This window comes from Caretta caretta, chromosome 8 (genome assembly GCF_965140235.1).
Source record: "Caretta caretta isolate rCarCar2 chromosome 8, rCarCar1.hap1, whole genome shotgun sequence".
In the NCBI taxonomy this organism is placed as follows: Eukaryota; Metazoa; Chordata; order Testudines; family Cheloniidae; genus Caretta; species Caretta caretta.
The window spans coordinates 14,911,755-14,930,491 of NC_134213.1; positions in this window are offsets into that span (position 1 = coordinate 14,911,755).

Genomic DNA, 18,737 nt, shown 5'->3' on the forward strand with positions numbered 1-18,737 from the left:
GACCAATGTACCTATATAAATCTCCCCACAGTATTTTCCACTGAATGTATCCGATGAAGTGAGCTGTAGCTCACGAAAGCTTATGCTCAAATAAATTTGTTAGTCTCTAAGGTGTCACAAGTACTGCTTTTCTTTTTGTATATTTTTAATATTTGGAAACACCGAGACCAAATAATATTGAGTAAAGGATGATTTGCAGCTTTTGTGCTGACTAAATAATTCAAATTTTTTTTAAAGGAACATCAGACAGATTGTGAGCTTGCAGAAGTGGGTTTTGAAGACTTCAAAGAGAAACTCACAAGTTTTTTAAAGTTCATAAATGAAAACTTTTGAAGTTTACATTACAAGGAAGAATTCTAAAAAAAAAAAAAAGATGAAACATCAAAGTTTCGGCCTATCAGAAGACTTGATTATATTGTGCTCTTATTCTTTGATAAGTATGACTACAGAAAGCTTGTATTTATATAAATTAATGTAACTAGCTGAAATGTTTTAAACTTGTTTAGAAAACATCCAGCTGATTTGAAACCTAATTGCTGAAGTAGGGTTGTAGTTTTGCTACTCTTATGAACCATAAGTAGTATTTTAAATTTATTTATTCTATTTATTTATTTATATAGTAAATTATTTAAAATTTAATTTTATGATCAAAATGTAGTTATATTTTTATTTTAGTAGATGAAAATAGTGATTTCCTAAGTACTGATGAGTTAATATTGGCAACCTTGTTTATATCTTATTTATTTTAGAAATGTATATCTGTTCCTGTTATTGAGGCTTATGGGTGCTTTGTATCCATAATAAAAACGGTAAATTATGAAAAGTTAAAGACCTGATGACTAACCACTCCAGGCTCTATTACTACTAGGGGTTAAGCAAACCTTGATCAAGCAGACCCATTTTACATTAGCTCTGACATTGCCCAACTCTGGCAAAGGCAGAAGTAGGGCCAGAAACATGGGTATGCCACTGAGAATATCTCTATGTCTGTCTTTCCCTAATGCGAAATGAATTATTGATAAGATACTTAGAAAAGATTAGATTGAGGCAGGATCACAAGTATGTAAGTGTTACTTTAAAAATTGTGTTAATTATTGTGAAATATATAGACTATTTCTATATATTTGTGTGTCACACCTTGAGTTTTAAAAGTAAAAATTTAGTAAAATTCAAATAAAATGTCAACAAATGTTAGCCATTGGTATCATGAGTTATTTGTATAGAAGCAACGACTGAATATCTGTAGACTGTTTTTCCATGACAAAGGTTTGTGAAACTTTCTTACAAAAGTAATGAAATTACGCTAAATGAAACCAGTCTTCTTACACAAATATATAACTTTGTCATTGTCGTTTTTTTCTGGAAGAAATGCTAGGGTGATTTTAAGAACACTCTCATTTTTAAATAAAGTTAATAGACTGATTTAAGTGGGGTCACCTAATTGTAAGGATTTGACTATTTCAGAAGATTGTATATGCAGAAATAAGTTTATTGAACAAATGTCAACTGAGGTTACTCAATATGGGTGAAATTCACCCTGACTAAAGAACCACCACAAGACCTACAAAAAGAAAAGGAGGACTGGTGGCACCTTAGAGACTTACAAATTAATTTGAGCATAACAGATCACTTAAATCTTCACAACAGGGCTTAGGTGGGATTTCAGTGGGGCACCAGCCTTTGTGCTGGCCCTCTGCATAGGAGTTAATTTCAACCTATAAAACCATACATACTGCAGACATTGCAGTGCGACAGAAGACCATTGGTCCATCTATCCTTTTCCATCTAGTTTTATGTTCTGACTCTGGCAATGCCATTTCGCTACTGAAGAAGGCAAATATGTGCCTCCATAACTGCATCGAGTGAGTTAGATTTACTTTTTAACCACTGCAATTTATGAGGTGATGCTCTGAAGCTTTAGGATTTTTCAATTAATACCAAATTCAGGCAGGAATTTACTTCATTAGGATGAAGTCCGATTTGGGGTCAGGATATGAGGCTGTAATGCTTCCCCTGTCACCCTTTGCCTATCGCTGTAACAAACCCTTTACCCCAAACACTGTTCATGGATTGTTAGGGTTACTGGATCTAGCCCCTCTTCTGATTTGTTCTCCAATGATACCTGCAATGCAAATGGAGTCTCCAAGCCAGGTTGCATGGACTGAATCTTGTATATAACTATATAGGTTTTTTGTTCATTTTTTTTTAAAGGTATTTATTACTGAGCAAGGCGGACACTGAGGGGTTGTGTGTATTTCCCCCTTCCCCATTATTCTATGGGGAGACTGTAGCTTAGTATGGCAGACTTCATTTTAATCTGGACAGATTGATTCTATTACATGTTGCAAAACAGTTTTAACCCCCTACTTACAAAGGCCCTAAAAATCTAAAATCTCCCCTGGAGAGAAGACGTACTTTTGCACTTACACAAACCTTTGCTCTGTCAGCGCTCCAGATGCTAAATGCTCACTCCCGCCATGACTGCAGAGGGGTAACTTAATCCCAATCTAGGAAGAACGGCTATAAATTTCCTGCAGACATGTGACACTTTTTTGGGTTGCAACTGGTACGTTTTTGGTGATACTTCTCGATCACCAACATGCAGCAGCTCTGACTTGCTAGTTGTCACAGACTGGGGCAACGATTCTGCAAGCCATGCTGTATAGAAGAAACTTGGGTATCCAGCACAATGCAGCCTTTGCTAACAATGTCAGGCCCCGAAGGGCTTTATTAATCGGACTATATTCTGCAGCCACCTGTTCTAAGCCTCCAGAACAGCTGCAGCCACCTCTTTGGTGACTTTTATTAGAGTTTCATTGTAAGGTGATAGTCTCAACCAAAGATAAAATCCATTTTCCTGTAGAACGCTTTCAGTACAAGAATCAGCTTTGCCATTTCATATTTTTACTTTGCTTTTATCTCCAGTGCACCAAGCACCCTTCTGGACTCTGGTAAGACACAAGTTCACCAAAATATTCCCCACACCCACTCATTTCCATTCACTAGAGTAATGTATATCTGTTGCCACAAATCTGCAGCTACCGAGGACTTCCTGGTCGTCATTGTGCTGCATGTCATGACCTCTGGAAGCCCCAAGGCAATAGCAAAGCTAGAAGTCAGGGTTTCCAAATATACAGCCCTCCAGCACTTGAGGGAAAATAGACTGTTCTTTAACTGTTAGCAATACTGGGCTTATAAAACTATTGTACAGCCTTCATTCTATCGTACTACACATGGTGCCTTTTTTAAAATATAGTGTCATGAATTGGCTATAGAGATTTGTGCCCTCCAACTTCTTATTTATCTCTCTCACTCATCGTCCCACCTTGTTTTACAATCCCCACACAACTAGAGTGTCTACCCTGATTACCCCTATCAAGCCAAGAAGTTATCCCATGTGAATTAACCACGTTGACTTCCTTAATTTAAAATTCTTATTCTGGTACAGTGGGGTGGATAATAGAAACAAGTCGCTGACCTGTTCTTTCAATTAACTTATGCAGGCACTTTAAAATAAAGGCGTGTAAATCCTATGCTTATTTTAGACAGGGGTTGACATATGTGGCAATGTTCTGAAGTTTGGCATGCATCTTTTTATTTAAAACTGGAAAACAAAATACTGTGTGAAATTAGCACTCAGTACTCTCTAGATGGCACTCCTTTACTACTGAATACCATTGATATAATTTACTGTGGAGTGATGCACTAAGCACAGCTAGTCAAAAAATGGCAAGAGAAAGTATCCCCACGTTCCATCCCCACGTTTTCTGGCCAACTCTTATTAATAGGTTAGAATTTAAGTATACAGCATGAAGTTGAACAGAGAGACTTCAACACACAACTACTTTTAAAATGTTAATTCCCGTCTCTCGCTCTTTCAGCTTTGGAGCACTTTGCATCTTTGTTCTCTTACTCAGTCTTCTCAGGTTTCAGAGTAACAGCCGTGTTAGTCTGTATTCGCAAAAAGAAAAGGAGTACTTGTGGCACCTTAGAGACTAACCAATTTATTTGAGCATGAGCTTTCGTGAGCTACAGCTCACTTCATCGGATGCATACCGTGGAAACTGCAGCAGACTTTATATATACACAGAGAATATGAAACAATACCTCCTCCCACCCCACTGTCCTGCTGGTAATAGCTTATCTAAAGTGATCATCAGGTTGGGTCGTTTCCAGCACAAATCCAGGTTTTCTCACCCTCCACCCCCCCACACAAATTCACTCTCCTGCTGGTGATAGCCCATCCAAAGTGACAACTCTTTACACAATGTGCATGATAATCAAGTTGGGCCATTTCCTGCACAAATCCAGGTTCTCTCACCCCCTCACCCCCTCCCAAAAACCACACACACAAACTCACTATCCTGCTGGTAATAGCTCATCCAAAGTGACCATTCTCCCTACAATGTGCATGATAATCAAGGTGGGTCATTTCCAGCACAAATCCAGGTTTTCTCACATCCCCCCCACCCCCATACACACACAAACTCACTCTCCTGCTGGTAATAGCTCATCCAAACTGACCACTCTCCAAGTTTAAATCCAAGTTAAACCAGAACATCTGGGGGGAGGGGGGTAGGAAAAAACAAGAGGAAATAGCCACTCCCAGTCTCTATTTAAGCCTAAATTAATAGTATCCAATTTGCAAATGAATTCCAATTCAGCAGTTTCTCGCTGGAGTCTGGATTTGAAGTTTTTTTGTTTTAAGATAGCGACCTTCATGTCTGTGATTGCGTGACCAGAGAGATTGAAGTGTTCTCCGACTGGTTTATGAATGTTATAATTCTTGACATCTGATTTGTGTCCATTTATTCTTTTACGTAGAGACTGTCCAGTTTGACCAATGTACATGGCAGAGGGGCATTGCTGGCACATGATGGTATATATCACATTGGTGAATGTGCAGGTGAACGAGCCTCTGATAGTGTGGCTGATGTTATTAGGCCCTGTGATGGTGTCCCCTGAATAGATATGTGGGCACAATTGGCAACGGGCTTTGTTGCAAGAATAAGTTCCTGGGTTAGTGGTTCTGTTGTGTGGTATGTGGTTGTTGGTGAGTATTTGCTTCAGGTTGCGGGGCTGTCTGTAGGCAAGGACTGGCCTGTCTCCCAAGATTTGTGAGAGTGTTGGGTCATCCTTTAGGATAGGTTGTAGATCCTTAATAATGCATTGGAGGGGTTTTAGTTGGGGGCTGAAGGTGACGCTAGTGGCGTTCTGTTATTTTCTTTGTTAGGCCTGTCCTGTAGTAGGTAACTTCTGGGAACTCTTCTGGCTCTATCAATCTGTTTCTTTACTTCTGCAGGTGGGTATTGTAGTTGTAAGAATGCTTGACAGAGATCTTGTAGGTGTTTGTCTCTGTCTGAGGGGTTGGAGCAAATGCGGTTGTATCGCAGAGCTTGGCTGTAGACGATGGATCGTGTGGTGTGGTCAGGGTGAAAGCTGGAGGCATGCAGGTAGGAATAGCGGTCAGTAGGTTTCCGGTATAGGGTAGTGTTTATGTGACCATTGTTTATTAGCACTGTAGTGTCCAGGAAGTGGATCTCTTGTGTGGACTGGACCAGGCTGAGGTTGGTGGTGGGATGGAAATTGTTGAAATCATGGTGGAATTCCTCAAGGGCTTCTTTTCCATGGGTCCAGATGATGAAGATGTCATCAATATAGCGCAAGTAGAGTAGGGGCTTTAGGGGACGAGAGCTGAGGAAGCGTTGTTCTAAATCAGCCATAAAAATGTTGGCATACTGTGGGGCCATGCGGGTACCCATAGGAGTGCCGCTGATCTGAAGGTATACATTGTCCCCAAATGTGAAATAGTTATGGGTGAGGACAAAGTCACAAAGTTTAGCCACCAGGTTTACCGTGACATTATTTAAACTTGGAGAGTGGTCAGTTTGGATGAGCTATTACCAGCAGGAGAGTGAGTTTGTGTGTGTATGGGGGTGGGGGGGATGTGAGAAAACCTGGATTTGTGCTGGAAATGGCCCACCTTGATTATCATGCACATTGTAGGGAGAGTGGTCACTTTGGATGAGCTATTACCAGCAGGATAGTGAGTTTGTGTGTGTGGTTTTTGGGAGGGGGGTGAGGGGGTGAGAGAACCTGGATTTGTGCAGGAAATGGCCCAACTTGATTATCATGCACATTGTGTAAAGAGTTGTCACTTTGGATGGGCTATTACCAGCAGGAGAGTGAATTTGTGTGGGGGGGTGGAGGGTGAGAAAACCTGGATTTGTGCTGGAAATGGCCCAACCTGATGATCACTTTACATAAGCAATTACCAGCAGGACAGTGGGGTGGGAGGAGGTATTGTTTCATATTCTCTGTGTATATATAAAGTCTGCTGCAGTTTCCACGGTATGCATCCGATGAAGTGAGCTGTAGCTCATGAAAGCTCATGCTCAAATAAATTGGTTCGTCTCTAAGGTGCCACAAGTACTCCTTTTCTTTCAGTCTTCTCAGAGCTCCCTGTATCAACACCAAAAAGCCTTCCTCTGTTTCCAAACGCCATTACACAAAACATCTACAATCTTACACCAAAAGAACACAAACCAAGGATTCAGTAAGACACTAAAGTTGGCTTTTGCCTCCTGTTTGTGAATCACATAAAAACAAACTGGACTTCTGACATCACAATATGTCTAAAGTAGCCGAACAGAACCTCCCACACTACTATTATAAACCTGGATGTGAACAGAACGAGTTACCAGATACACAGTGCTGTAGTACGTACTTCCAGTCCTTGAAGCACTGCTAAAGAAAGCATCCAGTGCTAAGTCTATGAAACTGCCTTCTGAAGTTTCAGAGTATTAATAATATTTTGCTACTTCTCCCCAGTGACCTCAAAGCACTTGACATACATTAATGAATAAAGCCTTGTGCATCTACCATGAGGTACTTAAGTATTAAAGCTGGAAAAATTATTTGATCCAGATAATATTCATTGTAAAATGATCCACATTCCCACAAGTTTATTTCTTTTGTGCAAGTATTGACCTAGCAATTTATATAAAAAAGTCTCAGCCTACCTGCTGTTTGCAAATTTCTCTATCCATTATTATGGTGTGGATGGGACACAAGTCACATGGCAATGTTCCTGTTCCCTGACTGGAAGGCAAACATTAAAACAAACAACAACAAAAACAACAAAAAGCAAATACTCTGGTGAACAGTGTTCAGAATTTGGGGGGCGGAGGGGTTGAAGCTCCTTGTGAAGGGGAGGCGAGGGATAGGAAGGGGACCTAGTGAGAGACAGGTGGGTGCCGGGGGCTGGGGAGGGAGAGAAATCAGCCTGCTCCAGGCTGGGAAGGAGCATCTCAGTAGTTCCTACTGCCATTCCTATGGCAGGTCCTGTGACCCGCCCCCTCAATGGCTGGCACCCTGCTCAGGTGCCAGTGGCCTATATCTTACACCACAGTAGCTGGCACATGTGCACAATGGTGAATCAGCAGCCTGCCCTTCCTTTCTGCCATCAGCATAAGCCAGAGCTCATATCAAACACAGAAAGAAGGCGAGGAGTAGGTGGAGAATAATTAACACAACAGCACCTTATGGCATATTATACCCAATGCTGACTTTTAGTGATTTCCCTGTTCATGCTGCATCCTTGGTACGTAGACACGATTCTTACATTTGACCCAGAGTTCCCTGAAATTTTGCTTGTTTTGCTCTATAAATTAATGGTAACATTCATTGCTACTCATTTTGTAGTAGATCCTACTTACATTCCTCATGTGAGTAGCCCTATTTAAATCAATTGGAATATTCACTAGAATAACGGGAGAAGAATCTGGCCCTTGAGGGATTATTGCCAGATGTCTTGTAGTTAACATCTTAGGCCCCGATCCTGCAAATACTTACACATTAATGCAACTTTATTCACATCTCTTCCCTTTGAGATCATGAGCATGTTTGCACATGTATAGAATCACATTCTTACATAGGACTTCACAAACAATTACACACTCAAGTCTACAGTTCAGCCTTGTCAAATTGTCATGAAGTTTACTAGGCCAGGGATAAAGTCTATATATTCCCCACACTAACTATTTATGGTAAAGAAAAAACATGAGATTCTACTCACCTGTCACAAGAAAGTAACTTGCCCCAAAGAATTTAACCAATACAATTTTGCAAGGGTTGTCTACATAACAAAAAGTTTAACCGCGTACCCAAAAAACCCAAACAAACCACTTTTACCACATTAGGGAAATTTACTAATTAAATACTACAGGCCAGATCTTCAGCTGGTACACATTGGTACAGCTCCATTTAAGTCAAGTGAAGCTATGCTGATTTACACCAGCAGAGGATCTTGTCCCATGTGACTGGGGTATGTTTATTGGGATATGCATTTGTACATCATTAGTGCTTGTGTAGAAAAAACATCTAATTAAAAGTTAGAAATGGATATGTATTTTTTAAATTAAAGTATTTAAATTTAAAATACTAACAGACATAATATGAATAGCAAGCACATTTAAAATCAGATAAGCAGCTAATTATACTGCTTAGGTTGTAGTTTACTTCCTATTTCAATGATATGCGAGTCAGATAAGATAGTAATCGTAGCCGGATTTCATATATAAGCAAGATCAATAGCTATATATAAAGAGAGATGAGCTTGAACATAAAATAAGTTACAATACATTACAAAAAATTCCAAGCCTACAGAGACTGCATTTAAAATGTACAAATACATGCTTCTGATATTTCTTAGTCTTGGGATACACAGTCATTTTGTTCCTCTGAAGATAACAACGTCAAACTCGCCACATAATATCGCTACATTAGTGAAGGAAATTATTTCTTTACTTAATAAGACGCATGAGAATTCTGGGGTAAGTCAATTTCAGGGTTTTTTTCTGAACAATTTCTTTTTGTGATAATTTTAAACTTGAAACTGACTGATTTCTTTCATGTTTAGAAACATTTTACTACACCAACAAATATCACGGTAAGCAGCTGTGGTTTATTACTATAATTATTTTTATACTGTTTTGGTAAATGTATCCAGGGTTTGCAAGACAAGCGAAAATGCGGGGTTCCCAAAGTGATAACAGTATAAAACACAAACAACAAGGAGTCCAGTGGCACCTTAAAGACTAACAGATTTATTTGGGCATAAGCTTTCGTGGCTAAAAAGCCCACTTCTTCAGATGCACACTAGTCTAACACACTATTACAGCATCTGAGAGAACAGCTAAGGCATGGGAAGGGTACATGGGCGTTGTTAGTGAGGAAATCAAAGAATGGCTTGGAGAAAGGGGTTTTTACTTAGTAACTTATGACATTTATTTGATGACTCTCTAAAGTACCAATGCAATAGATCATGATATTTTTCTGCAGTTACGGAGGACGTACCATATTTTCTTTCAAATGGATACTGTCATTTTGAATTTTAAGAATTTGACTAAGATCAAAACATTGCAGTTGCTGACGGACATAAATAGTATGCCCTGATTTAAACAAAAAATTAAGTTCTTTTAATACATTTTTATAACGGGTTTTCTGTTCCGAAGTTGATGAGCATAACGGTCTTTTCATCCAGGCAGGAAGTGACTAACTGTATGGAAAAACAGTGAAACTGACTATATGTAAGGATCACCTCCTCAGTCCATTCAAATCAATGGAAAGACTTCAGTGGAGCTCAATTAGTCCCCAAACACTTTCAAATGCATAAAACAAACAATAATAGTAATAAATAATAATAATAATGAAAATGTTTTCACTGCTAAGTCTTTAGGTATAGTAATTTAGGAGTGATTTGTAACTCTTGTGCATATGAAAGTTTCAGACACAGGCTCACTTTTCAAAAGTTATAGAAGGACAACTGGGTGGGAGGAAAAGGGGCTACATTTGTGTTGAAAAATAATAATTTGACTGTTGAGATTCAATATATGATTTGACTGACTTATTTCAAGAAAAACTAGGCTGGTGTAAAATGTAATATAAACGTATAGGATACAGCTACAGTTAACTTTTCTCCTATTTATCTCAGTGTCAAAAATGTTCACATAAATACGCAAATGAATTTATTCATGAATTGCACAAAATAAACCGCGACAAGTGCGTATTGGGAGTTGAAGAAGATATGAAAGAACTGAAAAACGTTTGCCCATTTCTAAAAGTAGGTTTTTTATTATTTATTTTGCTTTACTCTCAAGTGTTATCCCACACAGGTATCAATTTACTCAGCTTTCTCTCTCCTTTTTTCTGTGTTTATTCAGTAAATACCTTTCAAAAAAGGCACTAATCCTTTTTGAAAACACATCGGGCCCAGCCCTGGGAATCTATCATTTCATGTAGTTCCCATGACTGCAACTGATGGAATGACTGGGACCCTGAAATCTTGACTAACTAGAAAGTCAGTGAAAGTTGTGCCTGATTAAGGAATGAGTGAAAATTGATGGCCAAGTTGCCCATTCATAAAAAGATCTAAAGGGTAGGGAATCTATTCAAGGTTCTCTAGCAGAGATTTCTCTCCCATTGCTATGTCAGTGAATTGATTTACGTCAGGAGCAGAGGTCCTGGCGGGAGGGGAGGGTGGGCGGGAAATCAGTGAGCACCTACGGCAAATGGAAGCCTAATGCCCCTTCATCAGCTCATGCTCTCTGGTAACACAGCAAAACACTCCAAGGCAGGGCAGTCCCACTGGAGAAACTCCTTCCTAGGTTCCACAACCAGTGGATGCTCCAGGACAGTACCCCCACCTTAAAGGGGCAGTGTATGTGTGTGGTGGAGGGAAATGGAGTTGCCACCTCCTATGCATCCTCACATGGCCAGAAGCCACTCACTCTACGGCCCCCTGCCTCTCTTTTCCCCCTTCTTCACAGCTCCTTTAACCCAACAGAGTTAAAAGGAAATTAAAACATTCCCCACCTGGGATCCAATTTATTCAGTCCCCAAGTACACACTGGCCTTCCAGGTCCCAACACCAGTTCAGTGTCTCTCTTCCCTTAGCTGGGGGGGGGGGGGGGAGGATTTCCAGCCTCTCCCTCAGAACTGGGTCACAGTTCACTGTCTCTGCAAGAGCCAGACCAGCTACAGCTCCCCAGGGTTCTGTGTCCTGAGCATTTTTCTTCCCACCCTGCGGCCACCTGCTGCTCTTCATAGGGAATGAGCTTCTCTCGTTGAGGTGTACCTCCTTTGGTAAACAAGGTTGGCTTGCCCTCCAGCCATTAAGGGGCAAGTTCCTGTGTTACATATCTCTCCAGTTGCTTGTCAACCCACACAGAACCCTAGACACTCAGCAGGCTCTCCATATGGCCCAGGAGAAGGCAGTTGAGCACCCGCTCTATGCAGGAAGCAGGGAGAGACTAGTGGAAGGTTCTCAGCAAATTGGTCCTTTCACAAAATTGCTTCTCAGCTTTTCAACCAACTATGGAGCAGTTAGAAATTTTTCAAATCTCTGTTTTTAACTCAAAATAGAAAACCAAAACCATCTTTGCAATACCCTCCCCTCTCCTATATGCTGACCAGCTCCAGTCCTTGAGGATTTCAAGATTTGACTGTAGTGCACAGACTCATGCCTATACAGTCCACTAGTGACATCAGACCACTCAGACTTTTAATGAGCTTGACGGTTTCATTGTAGTCCTTAGGAAAAAAATAATGACCATGAAGAAATTGCATACCTTGGTGCAATTGGCAATCTGCACTTAAGAGAACTGCAATGCAATTAACAGGGAGGATACAGACAGTACTCACCAACAGATATCTTACGCCATTTTGATTGCTTGAAGGGTGATGCTGAGATAGAAAAAAAATGCACCTACACTTTTTCTACTGACTGGTTTTACTGCAATAATGAGGCCTAACTGACCTGGTGCATAAGCAAACCCAAAAAAGACAACAGAGAGGAGATCTGAGAGACAGAAATTGTCTGCCGCACTAATGGCTCTCTTCCAAAAACAATGTTGATAATGTTATACTGGTTCTCTATGGTTGGGATAATGTCATGGTGTTCCAGAATGGGTTTTAAGAGTCCATAGTCTGTATTCTGTGAGTTAAACATATTCTTTGATCTGGTTGCTCACATTCCCATCTGCCAGATATTAATCATCCAATAGCTGCAGAGAGGATGGGGTATTGTGCATGTTTTCAAGGATGATCAGAACATGGGCTCATATTACTGCTTTGTAGGATTAATGTGGAGCCATTTGCTGTGAGTATGGGGGGAGGGAGGACAGTTATCCTGGTTTCACATGTGATACTGGTCATTTGGGCTAAGTGATATAGAATGTAACAGTGTGCCCTTGTTGCCAAGAAGGCCAATGGCATTTTGGGATGTATAAGTAGGGGCATTGCCAGCAGATCAAGGGACGTGATCGTTCCCCTCTATTCGACATTGGTGAGGCCTCATCTGGAGTACAGTGTCCAGTTTTGGGCCCCACACTACAAGAAGGATGTGGAAAAATTGGAAAGAGTCCAGCGGAGGGCAACAAAAATGATTAGGAGTCTGGAACACATGACTTATGAGGAGACGCTGAGGGAACTGGGGATCTTTAGTCTTCAGAAGAGAAGAATGAGGGGGGAGTTGATAGCTGCTTTCAACTACCTGAAAGGGGGTTCCAAAGAGGATGGCTCTAGACTGTTCTCAGTGGTAGCAGATCACAGAACGAGGAGTAATGGTCTCAAGTTGCAGTGGGGGAGATTTAGGTTGGATATTAGGAAAAACTTTTTCACTACAAGGGTGGTGAAACACTGGAATGCGTTACCTAGGGAGGTGGTGGAATCTCCTTCCCTAGAAGTTTTTAAGGTCAGGCTTGACAAAGCCCTGGCTGGGATGATTTAGTCGGGGATCGGTCCTGCTTTGAGCAGGGGGTTGGACTAGATGACCTCCTGAGGTCCCTTCCAACCCTGATATTCTATGATTCTATGAATATGTAATATTTGGAGGGAAATTAACTATAAATTTTCTCCTAAAAAAAAAATGTCTTTCCCCCTCTTAGGAATCCCCAGGCAATCATTCGTCCTGCGAGACCATAACAACAGATTTTGATACGTTTAAAGAAGATTTAAAGAACTTTGTGTCTTGGATCAAAGAGAAAAACATATGCAACAAAACCCAGAAAATGGACAGCGTATACACGTCTCCAAAATATGACTGTGCTGCCTTGAAGAACTATTGAAACCATCACTTTGTAAGAACAGAATCACTTTGTAGTCAGGGTATTGCTGGGGAAGAGAAAAAAAAAAGTTATTTCTAATTCAAGTCCACGCTGAGGATTAAGCATAGAAAACTAGAAAATAGACATTCCATATGTAGCAATCAAAATGTTATATAAGAGAGGAGATTTGAGGCTAAGTGTAGATGACAAATTACAGTAATTATTGAAAATGAAATTGAGTTGTGTGTAATAAAGATATATATGTACAAGATATGGTGGCTGTGATGTTTTGCAGATAAGGCGGAAAGAAAATGTAACTTTGGGCTACAGATCTAGGTGGGTGGATGAGGGGAGGCTGTAATAAGAAATACGGCCCCAGTTCAGGAAAGCATTTAAGTACATTTTGAACTTTAAGCATGTAAGTAGTCAACAGGACAATTCAGATGTTTTGCTGAATTGGGGCTGTAGTTATTAACAGAGTCAACAGTTTCCTCCTGCTATGGTTTAGTTTCCCTGCAGCCTGTTCCTGCTGCGAAGTACATTCAACCCTCACAAAGCCAATGAAGGATGAAGTCAGTGGGAGTCGAAGGGGGCTCAGCACCTCACAGGACCACAACACCGGGCGGGCCGGGGGAAGATAGCAGTTATTTCTCTTGTAAAGGGAGGGGGGTATTGGGCTGAGTTTCAGGGATGCAGCATGACACACTCGAATGAGTCTTGGCCTGATCCATTAATCAGGTGGTCTGTTATAAATCACACTTCATTGCAACCATTACTTTTAATAGAAGCTTTTAAATTAAAATACTTGACACTTCTGGAAATCAACAGTAATTTGATTCAATAAATCTTATGGCGCGATCTTGACTACCATCTCTGTTAGTACAATCTTGTAGAAGATTGAGCTACAGAGTTTTATAATTTTTTATTTAGGTATACAATCCTTTTCTGACTTGGGGCGAAATCCAGCAAGAGGTTGAGGACCTTTGTCCTTAAGATACTAGGCCTGATTCTCCATGCCTTAAATCTGGTATAGTCATGCCTGTACATAGCAAATGCCAAGTAGATGTCAGACTCTACCATTCTGACACAACAGCATTTTACAGCTGCTTTGCAAAGCAATGGGGAACCAGCCCACAGTATACAGTGGAACAGCTTAAAAAAAAAAAACACAAAACAAACAGACAGACAGATAATCTGGCCATGAACTAGTAGTACAGAACATCTTTGGGAACTGCAGCCATTATATTTACAGTATGTGATTACAATAGAAAGATACCAATGGTAAGGTACCACAGCCTTGACGACTGGTACTGGAGCGTAGGGAGGGAACGGAAGGAGAAACCTACCACTGTGGTGGTGCTGCATTGCCTGCAATCCGGTTGCAGCCTCTCCTGTCTCCAGTGTTTCTAACAGGAGAGTCTCAGTACTTCTTAGTGGCACAGGGATCAGTTGTCAGGTGATCTGGCAGTGATGGACAGAAGCACGTCTCTTCCTGAGCCACTGTAGTGAAGTGTGGCAGTTCATCTTGGTGGGATTAGAATTACTGAGGGGGTCGTTGGGTCGCCCAGTGCCACAGTGGTTAGGAGATAGGACAAATGCGCTGTCTGATGCATTAGGCATCAATCATCTATGCCAACAGCTCAGGAACACCCAAACTCTTAGTACAATGTTCAGGTTTTCCCCATTCAGACCCATCTCTTCCACTAGGGAACAGGGCAGCCCTCACAAGCATCAGTGGTGGATATACTAGGCAAGGGGAGGCTAAGCCTTCCTTAACCCAGGCGGTGGTCCTGGCCATGCTCTTCCCCGAGGCTGGCCGGGGCTCAGCTTGGGCTGGCTGGGGAGTCGGGTGGGCTCGGGGGGGACGGGGCAGGTTGGTTGGTGCTCCTCTGGCTGGGATGGGGAAGTCTCGGGCTCCAGCAGGGCCAAAGGGGTGAGGTAGGGGCGGGGCTGGGGGACTAGCCTTACCGAAGTGGGGGTTCACGCACCGCCCAAGCTCACAAATAGTGATTTTGAGTGTAGGAAAGTACTGAAAGAGACATCAGACATAGCAGTGTCTTTGAATGGTTATTTATATTCAGGAGGGTCTGCAGAGGATCATCCAACAGAACAGTGGCATCTTCCGTACAACTAAGCAGCATTAGTTTAGCATAGAATCATAGAATCATAGAATATCAGGGTTGGAAGGGACCTCAGGAGGTCATCTAGTCCAACCCCCTGCTCAAAGCAGGGCCAATCCCCAATTTTTGCCCCAGATCCCTAAATGGCCCCCTCAAGGATTGAACTCACAACCCTGGGTTTAGCAGGCCAATGCTCAAACTACTGAGCTATCCCTCCCCCCCAACAATGAAACCAACAATGGTGCTGGGCCTGACCCAAAAAAATCTTCCCATGAAATATCTAAATTTGTTCTTCACAGAGGAGATGGGTTTCAGAGGAACAGCCGTGTTAGTCTGTCTTCGCAAAAAGAAAAGGAGGACTTGTGGCACCTTAGAGACTAACCAATTGATTGGAGCATGAGCTTTCGTGAGCTACAGCTCGCTTCATCGGATGCACACCGTGGAAAGTGTAGAAGATCTTTTTATACACACAGAGGATGTTGGCTGAAGTGGTTCACCAAGCACACTTTGCCTGGAAGAATAGTCACATTCTGGAATAAGTGCTATTCCTTTGACCTCTAAGTTTGGGGAAACAAAGGGCTTTCCCAGGTACTGCAGATGCTACGTTAAAAGTTAAATTTAACTGGCCAACAATGCCAGCAGCTCTATTTAGGGATCGATGATGTTTGTTCCAAAGACTGATTGCTTGATACCACTTTTTCTATGTGTGTGGATGAAAGTAAAACATCCAGTCAACAAAGCCTAGATTATGGCTGGTTTTCCAAAGCTGGTTTTTGCAGGGGTTTAAGGAGCTGTGACTCCCCATTGTGGGTTTGTCTCCCATATAGAAAACATCTCGAAATACAGAGAAAGATGTGACAGTCTTGTATAGTAAAGCAAAATTTGTGGTTATTTTCAGCATAACGAAGGAGTAAGACAAGAATTTAGATCTACAGTCATAAGTCATATTAACTGATCTTCTACACAATTCAGCAATCTAACAGAAGAATACTAAGTTACAGCTAAAAATCTAATCTCACTGCTGTAACCTCTGCTACTTCTAAATATAATTCACCACTCTTGAACTTACTGTATACATGACAGCAATGAATTTACAGGACAAAAAAAATCCCTTGACAGTGATGACAGTAAAGGAAAATATGAAAATACTGTTGCACAAAGAAGATCCATAAGTTCCTACTAGTCTAGCTCAAACTGTTTCCTGCTATATCTTAGACTATTTGTTATTTAAGCTAACAGCTGTATATCAAAGCATGCTTTTTACAGCTTATTAAAAGGTGGTGAGGAGGAGGAAGAGACACAGCATTTATCAAGAATACAAGGAGAGACTGGAAAAGCTACAGCTGCTGACATGACCAGCAATGTCAAGCAGAATGTTCTGGAACCATGAAGAAAGTGGACTGTTTACTCAATAACACTCAGCAACAAAGCCTTAAGCAACAGTGGATATGTCTGCAAATGAGGTTGGAGTTTGGATAATGCAACTGTCATTAGAAGGTCCCAACCCAGGCTTAAGCACACAACTCATGGTGGTATGTGACCTCTGGGCAAGCCGTTAATACTCTTTGTGCCACAGTCAATCCATTTAGAAATTGAGGTAAAAGTTATGATCTTATTGAAAATTAGGCACTCAGTCTAAGCAGATGTTTTGTGAATATACACACTATCTTGCACCACTGCTCCCAAGGAATACTCCCTGCCAACAGGAGGAACAGCCAAGATGACCGATTTCTGCAGCACACTTGTATAAGTGAGAATTTAAGAGGGGGAAAAAAAAAAAAAAAAGACTTGCCTACATTTTAAAACTTGCCCTGGACTAACTGAAATTTTAGCATCTGCCCTCTGAATGACAGGTTTCAGAGTAGCAACCATTTTAGTCTGTATCGGCAAAAAGAAAAGGAGTACTTGTGGCACCTAAGAGACTAACAAATTTATTTGAGCATAAGCTTTCGTGAGCTAAGTGAGCTATAGCTGACGAAAGCTTATGCTCAAATAAATTTGTTAGTCTCTAAGGCGCCACAAGTCCTCCTTTTCTTTTTGCCCTCTGAATGGTCATTTAGCAAAGTTCCAAGTCTGTGAATGATATTTATATTGCAAATGTTGATATCATCTCAATTGTAGTGACATTATGGTGTAGTGATATCATCTCTGCTCAGCTGGAGCCTCATAATTTTACGCAGAGGGTGCATCTACCCTGCAACAAAAGACCCATGGCATGGCTGCTGCTGGCTCAAGGCAGCTGACTTGGGCTGCAGGGTTAATAAATTGCAGTGTAGAGGTTCAGGATCAAGGTGGAGCCTGAGCATCTACACTGAAATTGTATTGGCCTGCAGCCTGAGGTCTGCGAGCCTGAGTCAGCTGGCCCAGGCTCTGAGACTCAATGCTGTTGGGTTTTTTTTATCACAATGCAGCTGTACCCAGAGTTCACTGAAGTCAATGGGGCTCAATCCAGATACAATGGTCTACATGGCTGACTGGGGGGTGAGGGGCAAGGTGGACAATTGTAGCAGAGCCCTAATCTGGGGGGGGGGGAGGAAGAATCCCAGAAAACATGTACCAGACCCCAAATTTCTCTTGATAGGCCTGGCCAGCTGCTCACATGGATATGATTGCAGGAGTGGGGCCTACACATATACAGACAAATATATTTGCTAGTGTCCTGTAACTGAACTATTCACATTGAGTACAGTAAATGCAGTCAATTAACAACACATTGAGGTCATTTCAGCCATAGCTAAATTTCTGCATACATTTTGAGCCACGTTACCTTCTAAAAGGCATTAAAAAAACAAAACCAAACCATCTGCCAGGAAACAAACCACTTTTAGCACAGATATTTTTTCATTGTGGTTTTTTCACTGACAGCCACTTTTTCATATTAGCAGCCTGTGATTTTATCTTGATCTCAGCGCTGTGCCTTAAACCTTTCAAATGTTTAGGAGGATGATTCATTGAATAGTCGTTTAGCTTAAAGAGAAGCCAGTAGAATGAAGAGGATTTTGTTTCCCTTCACTGGGAAGTGGAGAGGGCTGTTAGAGAGCTTCACCTGACTGCCTGCCAAGCATAAGAAAAATTAACAAATAGATCGTAACAATAGATCATACATTGCCTATTCTTTTCACAGATGTTAAAGACTAATCATAAAAATTCAAAAAAGGAATCCTACAAATAGTGGAGACATGGTCAACTTGATAAGGAGGAGTACAAAAGAACAGCACAAGTATGTAAGGACAAAGTCAGAAAGGCTAAGGCACAAAGTGATAGAGACATAAAAGACAATAAGAGGGTCTTTAAATACATTAGGAGCAACTGAAAGATGAAGAAGAGTGTAGGTCCTCTACTTAGCAGGGAAGGAGAGCTAATAACTGATGACATCAAGAAAGCTAAGGTGCTTAAGTCTTCACCAGAAAGGTTAATGATGACTAGATCTCAACACAACTAATATTTACAACCAGGAGGAAGGAATAGAAGACAAAAATATGGAAAGAACAGGCTAAAGAATATTTAGATA